At 44.4% G+C, this 27476-nt stretch overlaps 1 long non-coding RNA gene across 1 annotated transcript; it reads right to left on the reverse strand.

Moving 5' to 3' along the window:
* Positions 1-2989: 2989 nt before the first annotated feature.
* Positions 2990-26315, reverse strand: LOC147215854 (uncharacterized). Its single transcript, XR_015109241.1, has 3 exons — positions 26113-26315; positions 24046-24177; positions 2990-3687 (listed from the first exon to the last, which is right to left on the reverse strand). It is a non-coding gene; the product is annotated as an uncharacterized LOC147215854 (long non-coding RNA).
* Positions 26316-27476: the final 1161 nt, after the last annotated feature.

Below are 27476 nucleotides of genomic sequence, written 5' to 3' on the forward strand. Positions count from 1 at the left end.
CCATACTGGATTCTGCTGCGTTCTCAGATTTCAATCACATCACGCTGTGTGAATCCAGGCCCATTTGTTAAAAAGGGGACCACACAAAAGGGTCGGCCTCTTGAGTTTCCCAGCAGATGCGTTGTTTAAGTTCCTAGAAGCGAGAGGTAGACGTCTCGACGGAGCGGGGATGACAAAGGCCTGAACGTCGATAGAAAATGCAACTAATCACATGACAAAAGAAACACAAGTATCTGAGCGCGATCACGAACGGGGGGGGGGGGGACGTAAAACCCGACCTGGTTTGTTTTGAAGTCGCCGCATTAAGCCGCTGATTTCCCGTCGTACTTGAGAGGATCTTAAGTGGGATAGTCGATTTTGTTTATCACCCCAGCATGAAGCAACAGAATGAATCAGAAGTGTGTCCATTTTAACATTTTAACCAGCTTTCTATCATAAAGCAGCTTCTCAAACCAACTGATTGCTGAGGTTCAACTCCCAAACCTCAACTTTAGTCTCACCAACTGCTCGATTTCATTTCATGTATTTGTTAGGGAGTTGCAGTTATATAAGCAGTCACATTCTTTCACTGGTGTCAGTGACGGTGCTCTTCAGGCATATCTTGGACTCTCCAGGATCATGAATTTCAGAGCAATCATAACGCAGTTAGGCAGCTCATTAGAAAAGTGTTCTTTGACATGGCTTGATTGCAGTGTATTTTTCAATGTTGGCATCCTTGTTTACAGAAAACGACATTTGGTTTTTACGGTGGTAAGAGAATTGACTTATATAAGACAAGGAGCCTGAAAAGAATAGAGAATCTCATTGAGCTGTTTAGGAGTACCATATGTATTTTTTGTTTTTGACAAAAGGCTAAAATCCCCGAAGAAGAAACTATTTTCTGATAGTGGTAAAAATAGAGCCCATGATATATTTAGAATAGTTGTGGTTCATTAGCCAGCTCATGAATTAGTGGTTGGGTTTAGATCAAACCAGCATGACACAGATGCTTGTGAACCTCAGTGCCATGAGGTTACAATTCGAGGATGTTTTGGGATATTTGTTATTTACGATGTGTGTTCCAGAGTCGAGGGGGTGGGGGGTAATTGATTGCTGTGATGGTGTGTGTTGGAACAGGCTGTATTTTTCCGTAAGGCCAGTGGCTGCAAGGGGGGCTGGGCCACTAGCAGATGAAGAGTCACTCACTAAACCCACACACAAAAGGCTACAAAGTCGACTTGTGTGTCGAGTGGTACAGGTCTGTCCGTCTGTCCGATATAGAGGTTTCTGAGCCTTTGCTTTCAAACGGCGGTTTTTGATTTACATTTTTTCAAAAACTCACAAGTATCACAATGGTGTTGCTCCCCTGACAAGGAAATGGTCTCAATGGAGTGCTCGGGCCGCCAGATAGAGCTCACGATTTTCGCTTCACTTTTCACTTCTCTGAAACAGTAGACGTTTCAAATCCCAATTTTTCTATAGATATTTGTGCACACAACTTGTACATATTTACACTGGACTGCATTCACACACACACTGATGGAGGCATAGGTGCCATGCAAGGCGCTAACCAGACCATCAGGAGAAACTTAAAGAGTTCAGTGCTCGAGGACATGCAGACAGAGGGAGCTGGGAATAGAAACGCCAACCTTTCCGATCGGCGGCACGCCGCCCATGATGCTTCTTTGCATGAGGTGAGATGGCAACGACCATCATATCGAGAATTTACCCAACAAAGGAACACATACAAAGCTAGAGGCAATCTTTCATTATGTAACATTTAAAATAAAGGCAAACACTGCTTATAGACGGTGACTTTTCTGCGTTAAGGTTGTAACTCGATGCAGTCCTTCGGTGACATGTGGAATCTGTCAGCTAACTAAATCTGCTTAATCAAATTTTGAAACATTTTCTCATGCGTTTGCATCCAAGTCACATCCTACACAAGATAATGATTTATGTTAGAGAACCAGTAAGGATGCTGGTTTGGAAATTCTCAGACGCCTGCTGGCAGAAATCCCTCTCATGTCACACATGCTTGTGGGATGAGGTTTTGCTTTGGCTGTATACATTCACTTGTTTCTAAGGGTTTGTGGTGGTTTGCCTCACAGCAAGAAGGTTCCTGGTTTGATTCCGACGAGGGCCTTGAGGTGCAAGGTCACTCTCTTTCTACCCCAACCGGTTGAGACAGAAGGCTGACTGCATTGAGCTCAGACCTGTCCACGGTTTCTTCCTGGTAAAGGCCAGTGATTCCTCACCGCTGTTGCCAAGCGCTCGCCCATGGAGGAATGCTGGGTTTCTGTGAAACATTTTGAAGCATGTGGTCCAGACCTGCTCACCATGGAAAGTGTCGTGAGACACCTTTGTTGTGATTTGGCACCATATACATAAAATCCGACCTGACGAGGTTTGAACGCACAATATAAGTGGAGACTATTCCTGTGTGTTGAAGAGTCAGACGGTCACGGGTCAAGAGGATTCATTAAGTCTCTTCACGCTTTCACCCGCTGATGCCCATTGGCTAATCTATGTGCCCGCCACTGTTGCTGGTCTGGGATACGACAGTTGCCGTTTGTCATGGTTCCTGCCTTTCCTCAATTCTGACTGGGTGGCTAGTTAGAAAATGAGAATGACCAAAAGTGGGAAATTGGTGTACACTTAGTGTTAATACTGTAAATTATTGTAAGGTACGCTGTCATTGGGAATTTGGGCTTGGCGGGCACAAGCCCCTAAGCCAATTAGAATAAAGAGGAATACATAAATACGCTGACACTTCTCTAGTTTGGTATATGAGCCTGAGTATTATCTGCCATGACTTGACTTTAAACACATTCATAAAACCATCTAGTTCGTCTTCCACAGCTCTCTACTTCCAATAAAAATAATTACCTCAAGTGACATTTCAAAAATAATGGCAAGTTTTATTTCAAGTGGGAAAAGTATTACATTTTCCAAATGTTAATAAAAAGATACAGAGCAACTGAATTGTGTTGTCAGCCTCTTTGCCTCCGGTGCCAGGGACGCTTACACCAGACACAAATTCTGGTGTAAGCTGTGGGAGGTACAAACTAAGCATGGGTGTCTCTGTTTGCTATGTACATTTTGTTCCTTGGGGAAATTTCACTGATTAAGTGCTACTATTTTGACAATACGTCAACTCACGGGGAGTGAAGATGAATTTATGTACTTGGCAGTTCTGTAAACAGCCATGCTGACCAACATGGTCCCAACCTTATCCCAATGCTGCTGTAAAAAAAAAGGGTCCCTGGCCTTTTTTAGTGCTGCTGTCAAACTGTAATGAATCATTTTAATCAGACCTCATGAAGTACCCTCTTTTTTTTTTTTTTTCTTCTTTCATTTCATTTCTAAATAAATCTTTGGTATAGCATCAGTGTGCATGAATCCTCTATGGCACAAGTCTACCGATTCCTAAAATGCATATGTATGTTCCTCTATTTTTAGGATGAAGCCCCTGGCCAGACCACTCTGCGAGTAGCCCTAGGGATAAAAGGGCCCTTTATTAAAGATGGCATACAGGGGTCCTTCATAAGGTCCACATGAGCACTTTATAACATCTGACATAAGCATTTGTGAGTGTGGTTACCAATGCTTGTGGTTGCATCTCTGACGCTGTGCGGCTGATGCAGTCCAGTCTTATGGGATTGGAAGGCTCGCTCGTTTTCTCTCTTCTCTCCACTGCCGTTCGGCCTAAGAGACAGAAAAAGACAGAGAAAGAAAGAGGTACAATAAATTTAGAACCAGGAAGTCGATGAAGTGATACTAGGCCAAATACAGAGAGGCAGTCGGGGGTGCACTGCGAATTGCGTAGAACAACAACGAGGAAGCTCCCGGTTAATAAAGTGCTAATAGTTAAGAGTCTCGCACTGACTTTATTATCAGATCATACAAAGCAATGTCACTGTGTTAAAACACAAAAGCCCCAAAATACAATGGCTTGCTGTGAATAAAGTTGTTGTTCGTCAGGGTCTTACAAACGGCACGTAAACATCAAACTGGCCTAAATTATCTGACATGTCATGTTGGTAAAGCCTGGTTACACTTGAGGTCCCATTGGAATGTCAGTAATATTTATGAAAAGATAACGTACTGGTGTAGCGCATGAGAAGACCCCGATTAATCAGTGACCAAGACAGTCATCCACAAACAGATGTATACAAACGCATACACAAATACATTTCTGAGAGATTTATGTGGGGGTGTTTCTTCGGCATACGAACCAAAACTGGACACCGATAGGCCGAGGCAGCTCAGTTAAGACTGACACTACTTGAGTTTTACATCGATCAAGTGCTCGTTTTGACGGTGAAATTGTCAAAAACATAAAATCATAGAATAGCATGGGTATTTTATGAAATATACTATTGTGACATTTACTCATATCATATAACAATGCATCTTAATCCATGTAATTGATAAGTATATATAGGGATAAAGTGACAGAATATGCGAACTACATAGACATGAGCGCAGTTGACGAGTGACTGAATGGTTCTTCATATTGGATGCAATGAGTAGGAGTAATAAATCGTTGCCTTATGGCTCGGAGTCAATGTGTTTGTGATCCTGTGGTTAGACTGATCAGTGCAGCTGCTGATATCGGATGTGAAACAGCGGGAGGAAGGAAGTTTCTTGGTTGATGTGTTTTGTTCAAAAACTCTTCCACTTGGAGACGATCATCGCCGCGGCCGCAGCCTACATAGGGAGCGGGTTCGGCTGTTAAAACCTTCACCGCCGCTCTGGTGGTGAATTTCATGTTTCATTTGGTGCGGTATGTTAACAGAATGGTCGGGCAAAGGAGACACTTTTTACAAGTTTCTTCTTATTTTTTTTCCCCAAAAAGGTCACATAGCTGCAAGCGAACCAAGATTTAATTCCGATAGAAAATAATGAATGTCTGAAAACACAAGTGATGAAATAAGGGGTGAATATGGCTCACTCGGTCTAAAAAGATTTTTTTTCATTTATTTTAACACATGCACTGCTTCATCCATAATGGCCATATTACTAATCTGAATCCTGCACACGGTGAGCCACTACTCATCTTGTTTTTGGGGTGATGAGATTGTGGTTCAGGCAAAAGAAATGGTCTGGTGAAATGTTTGGAAATATCATTGCCTCGGTAGACCAGAATTTAAAAACAGCAATTTCTGTTGTCAGAGCTGTTAAAATCCCTCGTGAGTCCTTGTTCGCAATCTTTTTTTTTTTTCTTTTTCTTCTTCTTCCTCTCGTTAGCATCATTAAGCTTCCTCCCATTAAGCTAATTCACGTCAGGGTCCCTTCAGGAGAAAAATAAGCGGCGTGCAGTTTTTCTAGTATGGATCAGACTCAGTTTTAGCCAAAGTCTTCCAGGTCAGGAATGTTAGATAACCTGCAACCAGTTTTCAGCCCGGTGTTTGTGTTTGTATCCGTATGCGAACATTCCTTACATGGCCAAGCATCCGTGCTGAGTGCACAGAGGGGGGTCAGTGGAGTGCCTGTGGACCAACTCAGTGAACCCTGAAAGGTCTTCATCATTACCTTGTGTTGAAAGACTACAGAGAGCACACTGACACCAGATGTTTACACACAGATAGACACACTTTTATCCGACCAACAATTCCTTATCTATCATCTGAACCTCTACTGAGCCAATGCCCCTGAACACCTTTCATTTAGTCACTTTGGAAGCCTTCTCCGTTTTGCGGTTGGTCAGAATTTCAAGGCATGAGTCAAATCTATGTCAAAACAACAGTATTTTTTAACTGTCACAGCAAAGTTGTGAATCAGACTTTCATTACTATACAACATTTCGGGGTGATAAAAATTTGTGGATGTTTCGGTACAATTTTGAAAAGGCATAATGAGCGTTAGTGGGTTATTGTAGACGATGATTGTGCCGTGTCATGTGATCATATATCAATATGAAAAATCTCCTCTGACCTTGTTTGCATATCAAGCAAACCCCAAAGGGCCCGGGGTCAAGAACTTAGGTGTAAACACTAGAAGTTCTGCTGCTCTTGTGCAACAAGTTGAAATAAACTGGGCCCATAAGTACTTGTTGCAATGTTGATGTCTTCTTCTGGCTTGAGCCTCATGTTTTGTTCCTAACTTTCCTGCGAGGGAGACCACATGGCTGAGCAAGACATTTTTAAGGTCTAGAGAAGATCAGTGTAGTGAACTGCAGCTTAGTTTTCATGACACTGTGATGGTGGGCGCCACTCATCTTCATGGTTGTGGATTCTAACCCTCAGTCCGATGATTGGACGGTCTTGGCAATTCCAGCGTTTGTAGTCATACCTGTGGGTTGGATGGGAGCTGCAGACAGCTAGTGAATTTAAGTTGAGCGTTTATGGTGTGAGAAGCGGCCCCAGGGCTTAAAGTCATCTTAGTGGAGCCTGTCACGGTAGGTTTGATGAGAGAGACAGACAATGGCTCCCCCCGTGAGTCTGTGGTTATAGGCTTCTGCGGTCGGAGCTGATCTAGGAGTAATATCGCATGATAGAAGGTATCTTAAACCAATATGGTTGTGGACTAATACTTCGGGTTAGTTTTTGCCTCTTCCCCAAAACCAAGCTTCTTTGTGAGACCTAATGTAGATGAATTTACTGCTCGGGCTCTCAACTGGTTGAATTTACCCCGTTGGGTTGGGTTAGAGGGAGTCGGCCTCGGGAGCTGAGGATGTAGCAGACATGCACAGTGGTATGAAGTATGTGGTAATTATTGTGTTCAGGACTGCCATCTGTCAACTCTCCCCTTCTAGATATTTACTGGACCTGCATTCCTCCTGCTGGGTTGGTTGATGGGATGCATTTTGTACTGTGCCGTGTGTGTGTGTGTGTGTGTGTGTGTGTGTGTGTGTGTGTGTGTGGAGGAGCGTGGGGGGTGGGCAGCTACACAGTGTTGCACATGGTGTGTGCACCAGTTTCTCTGCCGTAGGCCATCTTCCATCATTATACCTCATTGTCCAATTCTTCTTCTCTTCCTCCCTCTGTCCCTCCCTCTCTCACTTTCTTATTTTCTCATGGTTCACATCCTTTCTGCAGATTCAGTTTGTCCTTTTGGGTTATTTACATTTTTCTGAGACACGGCTATTCATTGAATATACAAATATGGCTCTGTCTGTTTATGTGTATGTTAGATTCCAAACATTCTACTTGTAATGATGTGCAATGCATTAGGTGCATTAGCTATGTTGGTCAGCAGACAGGGTTGGATAAAAGCTTTCCATAACAAAAACAAAACCCTTTTTGCATTTTTGGTATGTCCAGTTACCCACAGCCTCTCTATAAAAAACAAAGAAAATCGCCTCGGCCAATCTTCTATTCACTTTCGGTTTTAGGTTTACCTGCCATTATGCTAGTTTGATTCACCCTCGACACATTCAATACCAGCAGCTCCCCCCCCTTGCACATGGAAGTCTATTGAATGCCTTCATTTGAGGTTTGTTTTTGATGCTCAACATATACAGCATTACAAACTGACTCAATGTATCTGTCTGTTCTCATTTGATTCATCAAGAAGCACAGAATAAATGAATACAACTGAAAGAAAAAGGTTTTTGTTCCTCTGTCAGTTTCAGACAGTGTCTCATTCTGTCTGATAAAGGAACGGTGGTCCTGGACTCAGGAGGAAGTAGGTTTAGTGGTATCGCCTGTGGAGCCAGAGCTGATTTAGGAGATTATTATGATTCAGTCAGCTAACAAAGATATTCTTTCACCAAGAGTTGAAGAAGTCGGTGACTCTGTTTCGATAGAAAAAAGAAAAAAGAAAATAATGCAGTCTGTAAAACAGAAAAACTGGAACGGGGAGGCTAAAGATCACGCTCGACGGCAGAGATGAGAAACGTTTCATCGGCTCTCTCGCCGTGGAGGTCGTACCTAACGTAGCGATCGAGGTATCACAAAAACAGGTCTTATATATGTTTACATGAATACAAAAACAGTAAAGGTGAAATGTTGACTAGAAAAGGGCTCAGCAGTCAATCAGAAGATGGGGTCAAACATATGGAGCAAAGTCACTCAATGGATGGTTACCACAGATGCCCTGTCGTGGAAGCTGCGGTATCATAAAGACACTTGCTGTATTCCACCTTCTGCAATTGTTTACTCACTTGCAACAGTCTCTGGGATACCAGAAAAACTTTTCCTTTCTCAATTTCCAAATTGTAATTCTTTGGCTGTTCACAGGGGATGGAAACTAAAGGGACACTGTCCCGATCAGATGTACCAGCCTCTGTAAAAAAAAAAAAAAAAAAAAATTAAATAATACCTCGATTAAGAGCAACAATTGTTTCACACCAGGAAAAGTTGCTCCGTCTCTGCCAAGTGCTTCCACTGGTTCAGAACAGGCTTAAGTATCTTAACAACTCGCAGTTGTTGACAAGCTCACCCCTCCCCCACACCTCCGGCATCAACCTTGGCAATGAACGAGTTTGGAGTGCCGACGAGGTGAGGGTGGGAGCAGACATTAACCCTCGCTTGAAAGACTGGAAGGTTGCTTCAACTTGACGATACCAACGACCTGGTCTGATGACCTAAGGGTACAGACAGAGGACGGCAATTCAACATTTAGCTCCTGATAAAAGCAGCTATTTTCAGGGCCGGTGCTTCTGCGGTGAAACGGGCCTCAAGGACCGGAACAGATAGAGGCCAGAATCTGAACTGTTGCAGTTCCCTTCCGATTGGTTATTTTCTGTTCTGTTTTTTTTCAGTTGAGGAATTTCAGTTTACGCTTGTCTTTTTAGGTAGAATTGTTCAGTTTGTATAATCAGCTGAAATGTTCTGATGATGAGCTTGCGATACGTATTTGCTGTGTTTTAGTTTTGCTTGTTTCATCACAATTAAAATACTTGATCATATTTCATCGTCAAGTTCCTGTCTTCCCTGTTGTCACCCTGTGTTTTGGTCCAGCTTCCGCCTGCAGTAGTAACAGAAGGATCCAACCAGCGAAGGGCCAGGCAGGATGGGACTGGACAAAGAAACTGGGAAAGTATGCAAATACTGTCTTGCAAAGAGTTGGAAAAGAGCCTGCGTTCCCAATATCCACAGACAACTTGTGACGGGATTTGACAGCAATCGAAGTCAGGGGAAGTTAGCACTATTTATACAGGCCCATTTCATGGCCTTTAAGGGCTTTACAGGCTTTACAGAACAAAAAAAAAATAAATGAAGTAAAAATACTGGATGCCCTTGGACTTGAATTGACAAGGGAAAACATTTACCAATCAATTACTGCCAACCACGAGATATTCAGAAAACAGTAAGGCTGGAAATTGGCAAAGACATGTTCATGATACAAAGACCCTCAAGCTGCTCTGCCTGAGCCAGCAACTCAAGCAGCCCTTTCTGCGGCCAAGCGACAGCATACATCTCCTGATCCAAGGCCTTGGTCCTCTCCCCCAGGCTGCTCCGTCTTAGCGAAACCCCTGACCTGCCTTATCTTCTCGGGATAGTACTGGCCCTCCAAAAAGCATTCTTGTAGAGTATTTGGAATAAAAGCGGTTTGAAAACAGAGGACCTTCTGCATGTTCAGAGTCAGCAAGCTAGAAGTTGTCTTCAAAGATACAGCTTCCATATCTTAAGCAAATCCCACAGCCCAAGTCCTTAGTGCTGTTGCTGCAAAAGCAATCAGAGATGCTGATGTGTCAGACTGACCCCACTACCGTGACCATCTGACTCTTCAATGAGTCAGATTCAGACTCTTCAGTTGTCTCAATCTTGTTGCTGGCGCTCAACTCTTACAGTGCACTGCTGCCAAAGCCAGAGTCTTTAGGATAGTGCCAGTCCCCAAAATGGGTTTACCTTCACCACAGGCCTCTTGAGGGGAGTTTCACCCCTTTCCTGCAGGGTCGTCCTTTTGAGAGATTTTTACCTGCATCTCTCATACTAACTTGGCACCCAGGCCCCTCTGTCTTTGTTATTCTGTATTCGAGTTGGCCTCCGGAAGGCCTTCAGCCTCTTGTTCACACTGGGGTCAGCTGCCAAAGGGACTCTGCCTTTGACTCCTTCACTGTGGTCAGCCTCCAGAGGGCTCCATCTTTCTATTCATTGTGGTCAGCTTGTTGATAAGCTCTAATGTCTGCTCTGACACATGAGGTGTCTGGTCTGTTCGGCCCTCACTCGTTCTGCCCTGCTGAGATGGCCTTTCCTTTTTCCCCCTAACTTCTTGCATGGCTTTCTTCAGGGCCCAAGGAGCCCTCTCTTGATTTGCCCTTGAATTGCATTCTCCCGCACTTAAAATACTTACTGGAAGAGAGCTGGACCGGAAGCTAAAAGGAAAAGCCAAACTCCCTTGAGAAAAACTCTGATCTTACCTTGAAAATCCGTCTACTCTACTTGCCCCTCACACCCATCTAGTAGATGTAGCCGGAAACTAATATCAAGTAACAACTACATTTCAAATATGGCAACACATGCTTACATAAGGATCATCGGTCTTGGTAACAAATTGAAATCACTATAGAAAGGCACACAGAACAATGACAATCATTAAAATGAACCGAAGCCAATATTGATCGGGGGATTTGGTTGGTGTTGGAGATGTTAGTGAGTTCCAGAACTGCTGGTGTCATTTCTTGGGAGGTGGTGCTTTTCTGCACTGCAATGACTTTGTACCCATGGTATTTGGGGCTGAGAGTAAAAAAGAAAAAAGAATCAGCATTTCTGTTTCCTCCATCACATCTGTGATGCACTGCAGATGACACAGGGAGGCAGGCAGATTAAAATACTGGCGATCAGACCTCTGACTGCTGGCAGGGTGACCGTTGGGCCTCACAGTATTCATTCATTCATCCACTGATCCCAGCCATCATTGGGCGAGAGAAGGTTACAATCCGAACCAGTCGCCAATCTATTACAGACAGACAACCATTCACACGATAGAGACGTAAAGTCACTCATTCATTCATTGAATCATTCATTTAGTCGTTTACAAACCTGGACTATTAAGGGTCTCCATGAACCTCTTGCATGGTTTTGGGACTGTGGGAGGAAACCGGAGAACCTGGAGGAACCCCACGCGGATACAGGGAGTACATGGAAGCTCCAGACAGAACTCTTTATGAAAAAAAATTATTAGTATTATTATTATATCTATTACAGGAGCTAGATAGCTCTTTTGAGCATGCCATAAAAGATACAAATTAGATCTGGAGATATTTCAAGGAGGCTTGAGACTGCAACTGCAGGTCAAGACACAATTAATCTTTAAAATTCCAGGTCAAACCCTCTAATCCTGCATCACCAGCCAACTGAAAAAAAAAGAGAAAAACAAACAGATTTACAGTTTATTTACCAGTCATTTCTACGACACATCTTTCCCTCCATATTTGTTTCGATTCACTGTTCGAGTACTTTCTACATGCTAATCTTACGCTTGAAATCGTGTCATGTGTGACACAGAACAAGGATGAGTAGTTTTGGTCGTGACTCAATTAACGCATTTTTGTAATCTGCTTTCATGACTCATTGTAGATATTTTAAGAACCAGAAAATCTTTTCCTTCATTCGACAAGAGACAAACTGTCACGACTTTGACATTTTCAAATAAATCAAAGGCCAAAGAGTAATGATATTTATATCTTAAATAAATACTTTCTGCATACATGATGTCAGGTGTTCCTAATTTCCCCATGCAGCATGTGCTGGAGGGGTGAAAAATAAAAACTGGTGCTCGGGGTTAGAAGCTGCGGATGGAAGAAGAAAATTATGATGCAGCGAAGGTTGGAGTAATACTACCAGCAAGAAACTTAATCCACTTTCACCGCTGGCTGAACATAACTGCGTCTATTGTTTACTTGGCTCCTTAAGACCACAGATGTGTATTTTTCTTTTAGTATACTCTGCTTAATGACAGTGGTAAAAAAAAATGTTGTCTTATTCCTGCAATGACCTCAAACATCTGAACACATGTTGCCAACAACTAGATTACATCAGCTCTTTCCTCAATTGACCTGAATTGTCTTTTCAATGCATTTACCACTAAACTGAGTATAGCCCTCCAGGCTATTATCCCACAAAAAGCTTGAAAAAGAATGCCACCATAAAGTCGTGAAAACAGCGGAGCAGAGCTTGTGAACTAGTTCAGGCAGTCGGTTTGAGCTGTGTAGCTCTCACCAACGTCAGATGCCTCGCTCTCGACATCATTATCCATCATGCTTTCTCAGTGCAGCTTGGTATTTAAACGCCGGAATTTTCCAAGCCTCCCTCCGCCCGTTCGTGCTCTGCTGTCGTTTAACCAAGTGTATGGTTCAGCCCTACCTCCACCACAGCATCCACCTGTAAGTTCACCGGGGGTTTGACCATAACGGGCCATCTCTCCCAACTATTTGATCTAAAACATGGGAAATACACGTAACAAAATGGGACCAGACCACAGAACACGAGCGGCACTAACACTAGTTAGCTGTGCGAGGAGAGACAATTCGTAATTCAGAGCAAGAACATTCAATCATCGTGTGACATACAACCGTTCCCTTTCTTATTCACTCATCATATAGAGACATACAGGCATTCACACGCCTGGGCAACTTCCCAAATGAACCTCCTGCATGTTTTTGTACTGTGGGAGGAAACCCACGCAGAAACGGACACAACACAGAGACTCCACACAGAAAGGGACCGTGTCGAACTTGAACCAGGGACCTTCCCGCTGAGGCAGGAGTGCTAACTGCTGTGCCACCGTGCTGCTTTTCCATGCCAATCTTAGTTTACAAAACATGGTCACGTAAGTGTCTGCAGCCACAATCCCATAACTATTTTCACTTGATTTTTAAAATTGTCAGTATGAAGCTTGCTTTTATTAGTTGACTATTTTCTTAATGCCTCGTGAAGAGGAAAATAGGCTGCAACCTATCGATTGACAGACCGATCAGCGTGGCAGCCGAAGACACGAGATGATGTCAGGTTACAACCTATGTCTCGGAGCTGCTCTCTGGCTGGAGACCAGAAATAGTGTTCAGTAAACACAGCAAGGGTCCCCTGTAGCTTGTTTGAAGTATGTAGCGAGCAAGGCCTGAGCAGTGGTCTTGGCTGTCATGGTGGGACCCTCGAAGGAGTCTGTGTTGTTATAGGAAGGGTCCCAAGCCACAGCATTAGCTCTTATTCCCCACAGCCACTCATGACAAACCAGCAGGCTTCAGATGTGGCTTTTCCACACACAAGAGCAGAGTGGTTCAGACTAATATTTTATAGACCTGTAAAAACAGCACTATAAACAGAGGCCTCACAGAGCAACACATGGGGTCTTGTCCTGTAAACCGAGAACTGAAGGGGGCAATGATTTTTGTGTATGTGTGTGCAACCGTTAAAATTCTGTCATCATGATGGGGAGAGTTTACCTGCCATCTGTAAAATTAGGTGTGTGAATCTATTTATTTGAACTCAGCACATTATAGAAGCTGTCAGGAGGCGCTACACGTCCAAAACCTACACTGCGGTTTTCGTGCCGTTCCCGCTGAGTCAGCAGCGACTCCGCCGATATCTCGCTCCGCCTCGAAGGAATGCGTTTCTCAAGGCAATAAACTTAATTTGTTCACTGCTCCTGTCACTGGCTTGTCTTTCGGAGTCATACTTTCCTAAATTAAAAATGCCAGTGAAGTATAGTTCCCTGAATTACTGTACTGTGGTGTCTTCCAAGAATATGCTATTCCTTGAAAACTGGGTGCTAAATCTAAGGAATGCATCCGAAACCAAAATGTGGGCCAAATGGTTTCTACGAAAGCCAGACTTGGAAGCAGATTCCCCAACAAGACTCTTTGAACTATCAATAGAAAGCATAATAGTTTGAGATATGTTTTGGTGGGGGTGTGGGAGGTGTGATGGTCGGAGGGGTACACTGGGGGTGGGGTGTCTTGTTACCCACCAGCCACAGTGCTGAGATGGTCAATCCACTAAACGAGCGCCCCCCGCTACAACCTCGGTGGACTGAGCGGTGAGCACTGAGGCCAGCATTGTTTTCTGTATCACATGCATGTACATATGCACACACGCACACACACAGAATGAGCACTACCACACATGAATGGAGATATAAATGCAGTGAGTGCCTGAGGTTTCCAACGTGGCTGCGTTATATGAGAAAATGATTAATCCACATAGTTGGACCCTGTTTTCTGTCTGCAGCAGCATACTCCAGCACCACACAGCTGGTACCAATTTGCGTGCCCTCTCCACTTTGTGATCCGACTGGATGTGTAGGAATCATGGCTTATCACAGGAGTAATTCACTCCTTCCTCTCAAGCTGAGGCTATTCTTGGCCTTTCTGCCTCTTTATTTTTAGTCATGGCTGTTTCTGTGGGTCATTGAAGTGGTCTTGATGTGGTTTGCTAACTCAAAGCATTGAACCCTGGGTCGTGAACTGTCATGGATTGCCAGGATGACTCCTCCACCGCAGTCACGATCTCTCCGACTTTCAACATAAAGCTTTGTCATCTTATTTTGCTGTAAACTGCAGATTTTTACTGCCCACCTGCTTGTGGTGGAACTAACGACCATTTCAATTTCCGACAGTCACACAAATAAAGGCAGGTCTTCGCTTATATTTACAGGAAAGAATGAGTGGGGTGTTTTATTCTGCCCCTGATGAAACAGGCTTCAATGGTATCTTGCGCAAGGAATCTGGGCCCCACTAAAGCCTTGGCAAATGAAAACCTAAATAAAAATAGATTGGACAGGCTCTAATAAATCCTCAGTTGAGCATGCCTTCTTTAAAGACATCAAAGTGGCTACTCTAAGGACATATGCTGTATTTGTGAGCTGCACAGACCTTGAGGTGACCTCACAAGAGAACAGACAGCCACAGGCTTCTTATTCGATGACCTTATTCACTGTTCGACAGGAAATGAACTCTGCTCCCTGTCCCTGGTGTTTTGGCTCATCTCTGGGTTCCTGTTTGGACTGGGAGCCAAAGAGAACATGGAGTGCATCCCAGATTAACATAATGGAGTTAATTGATCAACTGAAGTTCAGATGAGGGAGAGTCCTTGAATGCACTCCATCCTTTTCTGTCTGTTACTCATTGAGGTCCAAGATTACCTCACTCCATTCATCGCTTCATACCTGAATGTGAGCTCCTGGGACACATCACATTAATGACAGCCTCCTTTGCACAGTATCTTTCCCTCGCCTTTTCTATGTTCAGCCGTCTTCCTGGAGTACATTATGCGTGTAATTCCCAAGGTGCAGAAAGTGTTACAGTAAGAGTTGGACATTGTGTAGGATACACTTTCTGTTCTACTAGGAGATAAACAAGAACATGCCTTGAATATGTATGTCAGCTAAATATCAAGAAACAACCGGAGGTCGATAAACACAGCTTTGCAGGTTTTCTGTTAATCGCCTTTTTTTACTCTTCTATTTTTCAAATAAGTCAAATGCAATACGAGCTATTACTTAAACAAGCCGAGCAAGTTGAGCTATTATGGCTGTAATTTCTTGAAGACGTGCCGTCTGAGGACTGGTTTTAATAATCTCACCCAACTCTTTGAAAGGAGGCAAATGTGCATATTTCCCAAACTGTCATCTAACCCTGGAGCGAGGAGATGGTTAATGAGAATCATGCAGAGGATTGTTCTGCTTCATAACTACTTTGATTGACAAAACCACTTCAGAGCACATTTAGGCAGGTATGCTATATATGTTTGGTTTCATGTCATATTAAATCTCCTGCGATGCAAAATCATTTTTCTCGGACGACAGGAGTTTGTGGACAATCGAAGAGATTCGTGGCCTCACATCTACTCTGAAGTGTTGAGCTGCCTCTGAACTACTGCATTTTTCACTTGTGTAGTTCATAAAGTGTATGACCCAGTTAAAAGCACAGGACAGAGTCCCACCATTCTCAGAGCTGAGACTGCGTTTAAAAACCTCAAGTGACAGCAGATAGTCGTCGAAGCCAAAGTTTCGCCGAATCTTCATGTCTGCTGTCAAAACACTTTTGTTAAAACGGCAATGAAGGAGGTGGCGCCAAGTACAGCCTCCTCGTTGCACGTTTATTTGCCCTGCTGGACTCTCACACAAGCAGATGCATTATTCCACTAGAATGCGAGACACTATCCATTATTACATCATTGGACAGGAGTGGTGTAAAATCACTGGATTTGGGTGCTTAATAGAGGCTCACACTGATCGGAGGCTGTTGGTGAAAATGAAGTTACACACTGGACAGTCATATTCCATTATCAGTGGGGCGAATGTTGATGTTTGAGCTTCTCTCAAACGGCTGTGGTCTCCATGGCCAGGCTGCAGAGATGTGCCCCCATGGGACATGTAGCAGGCTACCTCTTACACAGACAAGCCAAGACGCTTATTCTTTTCCTTCAGGCTGCTCCCTTCATGGTTTGCCACAGTGAACCAACTTCCTCCACGTAAACCTATTCTCTGCATCCTCTTCTCTCACATCAATTAACTTCAAGCCAAAACACTTTTCTTTCTCTCGCCGTCTTTAGTTTAAAAGACACTAAGTGTGGAACGATCAAGAGTTGTGGGGGCCATGCAATTTACAAGTTCTTTAGTCGTGTCCTCCTTGAATAAAAACATCCCCTAATACCAAAAATATGCTGCTTAATTTATAGAACACAGGAATATTATATAGAAGCACACAATAACATCAATATGGCATCACAAATGGTTATCTCATGAAGCAAGACTGAATGCTATAGTTTTACCAAGAAACCAGATTAACAAACCATCCAGTCTCCTCTCACTGCAGCCACGGACTTTGCCACATGCATCACATCAGCAAAAGCATTCATATCAACCAAATAAAATGACCAAAATATATAAAAAGATTTTTACTCACCACAGCGTGGTTGAATATTAATTCGACCCCCCTTTCTTTCCTCAAGAAGAGTTGAGTTACTTTGTTGTACAAGCTGTCAATGTGTTTCAGTTCCAACAAACCCCTTGTTACGGCTGAGATGGACTTGCTAGCTTAGCGGTTGGTCGTCTTTTCCTCATAATGTCCAGGTTCTGATGAAACTTCTGTATTAGAATAGCTTTTTTAGTAAATTTGCGACCGTACCGAGTTCTTCCCCAACTCGTTTTACCATCGTGGATAAAGAAATGCTGCTAAAACTATGCAAAAATACTACAGCTAGCGTAGGTCGATTCAGGTGCACTTTGCTAGCTCTGATGTGGCCGCGCTTCAGCCAGCCAATCAAAACACATGAAACCGCCGCCGTGAGCGTGCGCGTGACAGATAGACGAAGTATTGCCAACTCGAAATCTGATTGGTTAAAGCAACAGCTGCATCGCGATTCATTTTAAATATAAAGGCACTGGCACTGTTGATTCTATCGGCCTCGAGTACTTTTACCCTGGTAACAGATGATGAATAAAATATGATTGGATAAGAGCTTTAATATTTACGTACATTACCGGAAGCATATTGAAATGAATGAATGAAATCCATGAAGTAGAGAGAGAGAGAGAGGACAATTGGGAATCATTTAATACACATTAATGGGAAAAAAAATCATTTAAATATAAGTCAGTAATCCTGATAGTGTTAAAGCCAGCAGAGGCCACTGGTAATAAATTAAAATGGCCATAAAGCATCCAATTATCTAATTAAAAAAAAAATCCCCAACCATAAAGGAAAAAGGAATACAATTTTGGCAAAAGAAGTGAAGTGTAAAGATTGAGCTAAAAGTTCATCTTTTTCCATGAATACTGACCTTAAGCTGTATGTCTTCAAAGATTTAACCTCGCATTAAATTTGAGAAGAAGAAGAGGAAGAAGCATAAGAAGAAGAAGAGATATTAGATCCCAACAGCTTTGTTTGGTGCGGCTGTGGCTCAGTTGGTGTAGCATCCATTCAATCAGAAGGTTGGTGGTTTGATTTCCAGGCTCTTCTTGTCAACATGTCAGTGTCCTTGGCCAAAACACTGAATCTCAAGCTGCTCCCCGTGGCCTGGTTGATGCGTTGCATGTCAAACCCACTGCTATTGGAATGTGAGTGTGAGTGTGAGTGCATGTGTGTGTGTGTGTGTCGTGAATTTGAAATCAAAGACAGTGAGTCACTCTTACTTACGGCAGAGACTGTGCCGTGCGTTCTTTTCAAAGTAAAGTAAACCTTAGCCAAATATAAATCTCGTGCTTGTCTTTTACATGAACAATAATCTATCTACAACATTGAATAACATCATATTTGTTCAGGTTTAATGATGTGGGAAAATAATCTGCCTTTCTCATATTTAATGACAGCTGTGACAGTTTAGTGAGGGTTGATCCATGGTTGTGACAGTTCAGTGAGGGGTGATGTCAGATCCAGTGTAGTTGGACCCCCAGGTTAATAATCCAGTGTGGAAAATAGCTACTGACCAGCAGCAGAACCCTCCGGCCGCAGCCATTGTGGCTCCAAATATTCAAACATAATGGATCGTGACACAGCAATAACTGACTTAGTGGGCTATAAATAGAAGTTCAAGGGATCCTCACAATTCAATAAAACTCTCAGTCTGCAGCTGTGATTCCACATCAAATCAGTTCCATTAAGTCTCGATGTATTTTTAATTGGCTGATTTTCTTCAAATTCCTCTTTGGCTTTCTTAATGAAAGTAGTTGATTAATAGCAAATGCAGATTACTTTTCATATGAGATAGCTCATTTCTTTATGCGTGCTATTTTTTTGTCAAAAGAGCTTGCGAGTGATCTACGGAGAGAATTAAAAAAGAAAACAAATGAGTCTTACAGACTGGTTCTTCCTCTCTTCTTGATTGTTCTTGAGAACAAAGTCCTCCTCTTGCAAATTCGTTCTCTCCACCCTCCACTTACATAATTCTTGGAGGCCACCGGCATATTCCTGTTTCCATATGTCCCAAAAGGTATTGGCCAAGCACTGAACTCATTGCCACTGACATTTGAATAGGTCTCTGTCATTAAACTATCCAGGAGGCAAAACGGGGCCGGTTGCAGCCTCTTGGGTAAGCAATGTGGCTTCACTTGAAAAGACTGGAATATCTGGGCCTGCTGAGTCTGAGGCAAATCGCACTGGCAATGACTGACGCCGTGAGCCGGGCCATCATCTCGTGACTTCGCCTCGCCGCTTCAAGCTCTTGGAAGTTGCACCTTAAATACCAAATTGTCACTCCTCCCTGGTGAAGTGATTGAAGGTTTATTTCCTGTTGTGGTACAGGAGATGGCAGGAAACCCCAATTGAATCAATGTTTTTAATTCTTCCTGTGAAAATTGATCTTTGACACAGGGTTGGTCCCTCAGCTTGGGTGCCATCTGACAATAACACAAACACAACAATTGTGAATTTGGCATAAAGTAAAATAAGTGCTCCTCGACAACCTGTATAATCCGTCTCAACTACTTCCTGTCCCAAAAGGGAGATAGCTTATAATAATGTTTTTGAAGATGTGGGTCATGTTTTTTCTTTTCATGCTACCTTGTGCGTGCCATGGTAGGATCGTACTGACCAAGCTGCTGGACCACTATGGAGTGCAGAGACATGGGATGACTTTTTTTTTTTGGCTATTATTTTGAGTCTTCATTATTTACAAATAGCATAGCTGCTCGTCGTCTCATCACGTGGCTTTTCCCTAAACTCCATGTACTCCATGTGAGCTGAGAGCGACATCTTGGTCGGCAGGGACCCGAGGAGAGCCTCGGTCACAGATGGAATCAGGTTTGCACTTGTGTCCACAAGGCTGTGTTCACATTCAGTTTTACAGCCACCACACAAATAAAATTACTCATTCAGCAATCGTATTAAATATGCTTATCATAGAAAATATGTCTGTGTTTGCTAGGCTATGGATATTGAACTGGGGAATGAGAAAAGGGATACAGCCTAACTCCTAAAATATCAACATTATCTTTTGGCTGGAAGAGACTGATTGGGGAGATTGCACTGCAACGGGTTGTAAATGAGTGAAAAGGAATATACAATTCAACTGTTGCGTCTTGAAGATAAAGTCCAGCATAACTAGAATTACCTCATTCCAGTCTTTACACCAGGGCACAATATTTGCCCTTTGAGTTTAGCTGTGAAGGACCAGTTTAATGTCAGTTAATATTCTCACAGACCGGCCTTTAACGTGCAGCGGTTAAATACATATTAATATTCCTGCTTTTTTCTTACAAAATACTCCAAAGGCTTGTTTTTTTAATGCAGGGTGCTCGGTCTTCAAGTGGCGAAGCACTTTTGAAGGCTTCATTGCTTCATTGGAGAGCCAGGCGCCGCGTATTGTGCAGAGCAGCCTTGGTGCGTGGGAATCACCTGTCGCGGTAAATCCATATATTGAGTCGGCCTCCTGGTATTACCTCCTGGTAATGCATAATTTTCTTAGTGGTCAAAGGCTCTTCTTCTGTCTCCTCACTGGGCCTTTTCCCCTTTGCCAAGAAACTTTCCCAAGACGTCTGTTATTTATTCACTTTGCTAGCTTGCTGGTTTAATATCAGCGTTAATGTATCACGTGACCGAGACGAGCATCTTGACCTGTCAAGAGCGAGTCATACATGGATGTAACGGAGAGAATTCGGCCATTTTTCAAAATAAAACATTGTTCAGACTTGGCTAATAAATGAAACGGAAATAATATAAGTTATTTATTCTCTCTGTGCGACCCGGTACCACACGACCCACAGACCGGTAGTTGGGGACCGCTGGTCTACAGGACAGTGACATACGCCCGTTGACTATTTCTTTGACCTAATGATAGGCCTAAGCTGCACAACTGCAACACGGGCCAGTTCCAATAGTCCCATGCCCTGTTTGCCACATTTTAAACAATACTGTTTTATGTGGCCATTTGCTTGTGGGTAAATGAACCAGCCTGGATGCAAATGCAGACAGCGGGTCACAAATGAACAGCTGTAAAACATAAAGAGGACAATTTTAAATCTAATTTGGACTAAATTGTTACATCTGTGGACGACGGCATCAGCCCTCACAGAATAATGAGTGTGAAAGTGTATTTAAGTGTATTGCCAGGTCTTCCTATGTCTGGCCAAGCACAACACTGGCACAGAAGCAAAATGGCCATTGTGAGCACCTGGCAGTGGCAGCTGACAAACCCATGCCAAGCTGAGACAGATAGAATTAAGTCTAGTCGGAAACTTTGGCACAGCGCGGGCTTGATTGACAAATTACCCTGTGATAATGTTGTGTTAAAGAGACATGCTCCAAATGCATGTGCAACACGTGGAGATTTGGTTCCCGCTCAAGGTATCCAAAGTAACCTTCTGTTTACCAGAAAATATGTTTCAATGGGACTGTCTGCTAAAGGTTGTTCAATGTAAATTCGGAGAAACAGACGCTATCGTCAATTTGTGGCACAGCTGGCGAAGCTCGGTGCCAAAAATCAAGGTTAATCTGATTTAATCGTCAGAATCCCTCCTCGGGGTTTGAAAGCGATCGTGCACGTCTTCGGTCGCGCTCCGACTTTCTTTTTCACTCTTTTCTGATGAGGAAGGAAGCGGTGATATATATTAGAGGCGAAATCATTTTTCCACCATTCATCACGTGGGCATTTCTAATTGTAGAGGTTACTGCCTATGGAACATTCCATTGAGGGAAGAATAATGGGGGTGGATAGATTCACTCCTTCGCTGGACAGAGCTTTCAAACTGTCCTCCATTAAGGCATGTGTTCTGATGAGTGATTCAGTGTGTCTATAATGGGCAGGAACTTGAAACAGTGACATGAAAACGCAGTTGGCAGCAGCTTCACAAATCCCACATCAGGCCCAGGGAAACCATAATCACCACTTTCATTTTTCAGCCTTGTTTATTTCAGAGGCTGTGGTTTCAATTAAGACCATTTGCCTTGCAATTACTGTGTTAAAAATAATAAAACAATTTTGGCCTACCTAAAATACCTGCATTTTGTGTAATGATTCAGGGCGTGCAAATTGAAATTGCAATGTTTGGACATTGTCAGGGAACTGTGCAGAGCAGCCAGAGTGATAGAAGTGTTTGTCTGGGTGTTTGTCTGCTTCTGGATTGGTAGCACTTTGTCAAAATGCAGCCAAGCCTTGCTCAGAATTTTGTGCCTGACCTTCATGGGATAATTTTAGCTGTGTGGATGTATAATGTCATAATTTACTGCAAGGATTAGTTTTTCAACAGCCACAACGTAACCGAGGAACGTCTCTCAAGGGCCAGTAAGTAAATTCCCCTGTCAGTAAGTCATCCCCACACCGAATAGCCCCCGCCACTCCGCACTCATATATGCGCCCCACCGCACCACTTACCCTAATTTTTCCAATAAAGTCACAGAGCTCAGCCAGCCATTGCTCTCCAGCCAGCAGACAGGGACATGCAGAAACACTCGCAGGGGCCGTATCCAAGCACAACAGGAGGACACCAACATGCAGGCACGCACACGCAAACATCCAAAAACAAACGGACGCTTGCGCGCACTTTCTCCGCCACATCATTATCATATACATATTATGAAATATTAAATCACAGAAAAGAAACTTGGGGATTTTTGCATGCATGTGCACGCCCCGTGCACAGAGACGCAGTGTGATATATCAGTGGGTTGGAAAATAAGTTGTGGAGATGCTAATGAAGTTTGTAAAGCTCCAATACCAAAAAAAAACCATCCTTCTATCATTAAAAATGTCATCACGAGCTAAATACGCCTGCCTGAAATACTTATAAAACCCTTTACCCTTGAGTTAATGCACCAACAGAGGGAAATTTACACTTTGTGTCATACGGGTATGTGTTCGTATGATTTTTTATTTTTAATCAGATTGTGTAGAAGCTTATAAAAAAAAAATAGATCAATATGAACCGGTTCTCATTCATTCGCTCAGACTGACAAAGAACAAATACATGTCGACACGTGCCCGATGCAGCAGCGCGTCTAATCATATCGTGAGGTGCTTTTTTTTCGGAGGTGGTCCCCTGCTACACAGCTAGGCTACATCGGTCTCGTCGTATCCTACCTGTCCGTAGCCAGCTGTCAGCCTGTAACCCGATGCCTTTCCCTGTGCGTTGCGTTCGGCATTAAATGTAATCCTGCGGTGTGCTGTTCATTAAACAGCGCTCCGCAGGCCAATTTGCCCCCATTCACATCACGCATAGCTAATGATGTGCGCACCGGGACTTCTATCAAAGTCCTAAACCGAGTGCCAGTAAAACGTGCGATCGACCTCACAGCCTTAAATTTCCCGAGACAGAGCCCTTTTTCACCTCGGTAATATTCAGATGAATAACTTTGATAGCTCCTCGGCAAATTGAGATGACATCGTCTGGTCTCTTTCCTGCCTTCAGGAATACTGACAACAATGTTTTTGTCTCCGACACTGCCCACAACTGTGTGGGGACCACAGAACAATGCAGTGCAACAGGGTGTTTGTTTTTGCACTAAGACCAGGGCCCGGTCCCTGACCACACAACTGCAATCAACAGCTATGGGATCAAACCGGGCCTGACAGTCTAACCATGGTTTCTCTTCATGCCTTGACAATATTGTTGCACGGATGACAGCTCCTGCATCATATTGCTGCACTGGCTCCTAGATGCTTTCCACATTAAAATCAAAACCTTGACACTCACTTACAATACAGCATCTAAATCTTCCCCGACATATTTGTTAACCCTCATCCAGCTCAACGCTCAAAGCCACTCGCTGTGCTCTGCCAGTGAAAGGCGCCAAGTATATACCATTTGGTTGCCCCAAGTCACTAATCAGACTCTCCTCTGTGGTAGCGCTGTGGCGGAATGAATTGCTAAACTCCATCCAATCTGGAGTCTCTCTCTGAGCTGGTAGGAAAAGACTAAAGAGGAGAGCCTCGCCAGCCCAGGCAAAGGTGTCTAATTAGTCGCTTATCAAGTGACGAGTGTGACACATCGGGCGGAGAGCTGCCGCATCTCGATGAACCTCGGGCCGGGAAAAGTGTCTCATTACCGGGTAACCCCACGAGTGTCCGGCTGAATGCGTGTCATAGGCCACATGTAGAATCTCTTCATATTAACGATTAACTTCACGAGATACTTGAAGTACTTCACATGAAGCGGCGACCCTCCTCCAGCCTTGAGGGGGCAATCCACTGCTTTCCAGGACAGAACAATGGGCTCTGACACGGTGGTGCTGACACACACCTCAACCGCTTCACACACCGGTGCAAACCACCGGTGGAAATTATTCGCCGATGAGGTCAACAGGGCGGAACGTCCACGAACCGTAGGTCTCCTCGCCGGACGGTCGCTACCCTCCGACGGTGCCTCGAGATCCTGTCAATGAAAATAACGAACAAAATCGGTCACAAACAGAGGCTCGAATGGATCCCAACGCCAACATGAAACGTGTTTGGCTTAGAATGCAGACATATCTCTGGCGCTGTTTATACAGAGATCGGATGGCTCATAATAACAAATCCAAGACCCCGTGCTCCCACAGCAACCCCCACAGAGCCAAGTCAACAAAGCACACGGAGAAAGAATGAGCACATTTCGGCAAACCCCCCAGGATCCCTGTGGGAGTGAGGAGCTGGTCCGCCCGTCCACGACCTGAAGGAAATCTATATTTTTCTTCTGAAATCAACAGTCGGTCGGCCAAGGTTTCCTTTCAAGAGCGGTGCGAAACACACCCTTCTTTCCATCAACATGGGAATCACCACCCTGGTCTGCTTCTCCCTGGGCTGTGACCCGGGTGCAACCCCAGAATGATCAGGTCCTTCAGCATCTCCAGATACGGTCACTCCTCGTTTAACCGCGATGATTCGTTCCGACGACCACGTCGTTGAGCGAATTCGTCGTAAAACGAATGATTCCCTTTATGTCGACTCAACTCGTCATATATATGTAGTGTACCACGTAGCCTTGTAGCCTTTCGGTAGGCTAGCCCAGCCACGCTGTTAGCGGTTGTTTACTATCTTCCTCATGTTGCTCGATGATCTTAAGCTTCGTTTCTAAATCGGTCGCTCTCCTTTGCTTCTTGGTAGAAGATCCATGAGCAGCGCTAGCCGCCTTTCTTTTTTCCGACATCTTCAGGGGATAATAAGTATCAAAAGCACTGCGGAAAAATTGGAGGTAAATACGTTAATGGTAACTGAATGAGACTTGAGGGAGAGAAGATGCCGGCTGTATCTCAGCCTCGGCCCAACTTATCGTCCAAAGGACCTCGACATGTTTTCGTGAAATTAATATCGGTCAAAGTCGACAACGCTCTGAGTTGTCGTCGACCGAGTACACCGCTAAGCGAGGAGTGACCATCGTCTCATCCTCACCCGGTGCTTTCTTGACGACCTCACCTCCACCACGGCTATGGAGGAGGGCAACTCAGAGTCCTCCAGCGCCGCCTCCTCCACGGAGGCCTTGCGGGTCGGGCTCAGAAATTCCTTTCCACTACTCAGCGATGTCTCTGGTCAAGGTAAGTGAGGTCGCTCAACTGTTGTGAACAGCTCCAGCGGATGCCCTTCGCACGGAGCCTCGGGATTACGTGTTTCCAATCTCCGCAGGAATGCAGATGAAATTCCCTTGGTGTCGTGAACTGAAAACCTCGAGGACGGAGTCGTCCACCAAACCTTCTCGGTACACTCGTACGAACCGTTCGGTTTCACCTCTTGGATTTAGCTGGCGTTCAGTTTGAGTTCCTTCCAGTCTCCTCTCGAAGGGTTTCTCTGTCGTTGCTTTAAGCGAATGTTGAAATCTTGCAGCAGAACCGTGGAGTCACCAGCCGGCGTCCCGTCGAGGTCACAACCCAGTGACTCCAAGAAGGCTGAACGCTCGGACGGAACCGCATACAACCTTTGGAGATCTCCATCCCACCCCACATAATTGCAACCCTTTACTTCAGCAGGGAAAAATCCAGTACGCTGGCACGCAGATGACGAGTTGCGAATATCCCCACACCCACCCTACACCTTTCAACCTGAGCAACGCCAGAAACGAAAAACGGAGTCCGACCCCTCTCCAGAAGCACGGCAACGTAGGGTCCAACTATTTCTAGCTGCTACGGCTCTACCTCTTGCACCACCTCAGGCTCCTTTCTCGCCAATGAGGTCACATTCCGCGTCCCAGAAACCGGTTCGCCGCACAACGGGCCGGCAAATACAGGTCATCACCTCTGTCTGCCACCCAAAATACATTGCACCAGACCTTAATGTTTCTAACTATGGGTGGCGAATCCACAAGAGAACGGCTCCATGTCATTTGTTCATGCTGTACCTAGGTCGCCTGGGGTTGGGTCCGGCCACCAGGCGCTCACTGGCGTGCTCCCTGTCCAGGCCTGGCACCAGGAGGGCTCCTCATTGTATCTATTCCGGGGCGAGATGCTTCGCTGCCCTGTGCTCCATCAAGATCTTTCTAAATCGCTCTTAGTCTGGATCTACTTTGTCTCGCGGCCCCCTGGCAACGACGCCGATCCCACCAAGTCGTGTTTTAACTTGGTTATCTCCCGCTAAGATGCATTGGAATTATTTTATTTGAGTCTGGCGGCTAATTTTAAACAGAAATAAAATGCAGCGGCTATGAACGGTATGATATAACATCTTGATTTATTGTACACAGTCAACATGACTGTGAAACACGAGACGGCGTGCCCTAGTTTTCCCGCGTGGTGCCAGCAATACGCGAGGAGGAGTAAAGATCGTTAGCCGGCTCTGGCCATTTCGATAATATATAGTTATTAGTCGAGCATGACTTCACCGTTTTTGCATTCGTTTTCACACTGTGAGGATCTGCGGCACATATGCGGCAGGAAAAAACAGCTGATTCACACAGTCGGCTGCCATGTATTCTGAGTTTACTGGTCTTATTCACGGGGTTAGTGTTTGCTCAGTGTTTTGTTCACCGTCCTTTGCGCCTGACACGTAGACATGTGTTTATCAGAGCTTTCTAGTAAAAGCGGCGCCCTGCATTTAGAGAACCGGCTCAATAAGAACGGCGAGGCCGAGTCCAAGACATGTAACCGCGCACCAGAAAACCAAGACAGCAATGTGTAAGATATTAACACGTCAAGCGCTGGTATGTCAGCGTTCCCTTGACGTCACGCGTGGTCATTGAATCCATTGAGCTTCCGTGGGTATAAACAAAACAAGGCGCAAAAACGTCAACGGTACTAACCGCCACGATTGCCACACGGCGCTCAGAACGCGCGGGGGTCAGGTGCCCGTCACACAGTTTATCACAACATTGCAAAACCCCGACCTTTTGATTCTCGCAAAGCCCTGAAAATGAGGTTTTAGACGTCCAATGGTAATGTCATTCAAACTTTCCCCTTCAGCTTTAATTAATCGCAACCTGGAATTGTTTTCTCGAGGCTTAAATTGGTTCAGCCTTGTGATATTTGGCCAGGATGAGTACCGAAAACGTGTGTGTGTGTGTGTATGTGTGTGTGTGTGTGTGTGTGTGTGTGTGAATGCGGCACGGATGTCTGTCTTTTTGATCTTATTGTTGTGGAATCCGATTCAGCCTATGACATGTGTGCTTTTAAGATGGGAAATAGAGAGTCCATGAAAGTTTGTGCGTCACATTCACACGAAATACAAGCTGTATGTGCACAAGGTCTGGCTTTGCCGTGCGGGGGAGAG

The sequence above is a fragment of the Fistularia commersonii genome, chromosome 31 (genome assembly GCF_037954325.1).
Source record: "Fistularia commersonii isolate RoL2024-O1a breed Wild chromosome 31, RoL_Fcom_v1.0, whole genome shotgun sequence".
In the NCBI taxonomy this organism is placed as follows: Eukaryota; Metazoa; Chordata; class Actinopteri; order Syngnathiformes; family Fistulariidae; genus Fistularia; species Fistularia commersonii.